Source organism: Cyprinodon variegatus, unplaced genomic scaffold (assembly GCF_000732505.1).
Source record: "Cyprinodon variegatus isolate N-32 unplaced genomic scaffold, C_variegatus-1.0 Scaffold82, whole genome shotgun sequence".
Taxonomy (NCBI): Eukaryota; Metazoa; Chordata; class Actinopteri; order Cyprinodontiformes; family Cyprinodontidae; genus Cyprinodon; species Cyprinodon variegatus.
Window position 1 is genome coordinate 446,622 of NW_015150535.1, and position 2,001 is coordinate 448,622.

The window sequence follows — 2,001 nt, forward strand, 5'->3', positions numbered from 1 at the left end:
GGTGGAGAAACCAAAGAAAGCAGCCTCTCCTCCTCTCTGCACCGTCCGTCTGCTCAGCCTCGGCTCCCCGCCAGCACCCAACTCAGGTATCTAACGGTCCTGTCGCCATGGCGACAGCTGCAGGCGACAACAGGTGTTGCTGGGAATTTTCTTTGTTACCTGAAGAGGTAAAACATTTATGTACTCTTTATGGAAGAGGATGATTCTCAGAACATCTGGTGTCGGCCTTCCTAAAGGAAGCAACATTCAGAGGTTCTGCTGTACTCAGCCAGGTGTAATGGCCGTGGTTTCCCATCTAAAGGAGTCCTTGAAACACTCTCACTTGTCCTGTTATCCGAGAACCACGCAGGAGAACTGCAGACGACTTAAAGATTTAATGAAGGTTTAGGTTTCTGTGTGAGAGGGTCATTTAGCCAGCTGTAAATATGCACACGTGGCCGTGCAGCCGGGATGTGTTCCTTCTGTCTTCATGCTGTTTGCAGGAAAATAAAAGAGGAAAGGTGAGAGACCCGAGAGCTGCAAAACGAGCTGCAATAAACGCCTCCAAGCCTCATTAAAAATGACCAGAGAGCTCATCTTTCACCTGCATAATGATTCAATTTCACAGTTGGCTGTTCTGGAAGGTGACCTTTTGACACCTTAATCCATGTCAAGGCGAGAAGCAAGACGTGATGCTCGAATTAACAAGGCGATTATAATAGCATCGGCTAATAAAGGGCTGATAACATGCTTTGATCCTGCATTCATTTTAATTAACTCTGCTGGACTTCATCTAACAGAAGGCGGTGTAACGGTCAAAGAAAATATTTAATTCTTATTTATAGACAACAGAGATCAGTCAGAACAAAATGGCAACATTTCATAGTAACGACTTTAAATTATGTGTGTGAACGGAGGAATTATGTATTTGTTTTCAACTTTTGCAGATTATAAATCCCCTTTTTTATTAAATATTAAATAAAAAAAAGAAGTAAAGGTTAAAAAAATTCCAGCTAAACTTTTTTTTGAACTTTTTTCAAAACCTTACAAACACAAACCCAATAAGAGGCAGCAAGAGCTATTAAAAAATGAATTTCCAGGCAGAGCATGCAGCTCGATAGTGTGCAGTCAAAGACACAAGGGGGACTCGGAGTCAAACAGAACAAATGGCGGCCTAAAAAGCCTAACCCGGAAGATGGTGCGGAGAAGACGCAAAAGGTCACGCTTTTCACCAATGTCCAGCAAGAGAAGGCATATGCAATAACTGCAAAAAGAAAGGACATTTTGCTAGTCTGTGCAAAATCAAAGAAAGTGCATGGAGTACATGTGGCAGCAGACACAGAGGACTCGTCTTCAGATGAGATTGCATTGTAAGAATCAGTGCCAAGTGATTCTGCAGACAGTCCTTGGATGACAAAAATAAAAACGGACAATAATGCAGGGTTTAAAATTGACACTGGTGCTTGATGTGACTGGAATCCCAACACACGTATGACAAGGGACAGTTCAGTGCACTACAGAAAACTAAAAATAGTGCTCAAAAATTTACAGCTAGTTTGAAAAGAAAAGACAAACACAGAATGGAGAACATTTATATGGTTGAAAGACTAAATACACCTACTGAGTAGGCAAATAGCTACGGCACTTCAACTAGTTGCAAGGCTTGATGTGACCTACTTTGGACATGCTTAACAAGCCGAAAAAAAATCCAAAAACAGGAGTCCTTGATTCTCCTCACACTTCATTATAGGATAGAGTTTTAAGGTTGAATCTATGACCACAAAGAAAGCACAGCACTGATTTAAGAACTCGCCCTACTGAAAAATGTGGCTACATGAGAACAACCAACAACTAACGCCTTCATTTCATTTATAAACTACAAATATTATCTGCCCAGAGTCTCTCACACTTGTGGATTATCATGCAACTCTCTAAAACCAGTGTCCAAATTCAGCCCTAAAGGCTGCCATCTGCTAACCTGACTCCGCCAGATGGATTTACTCCGCATATCCATCTGGAAAC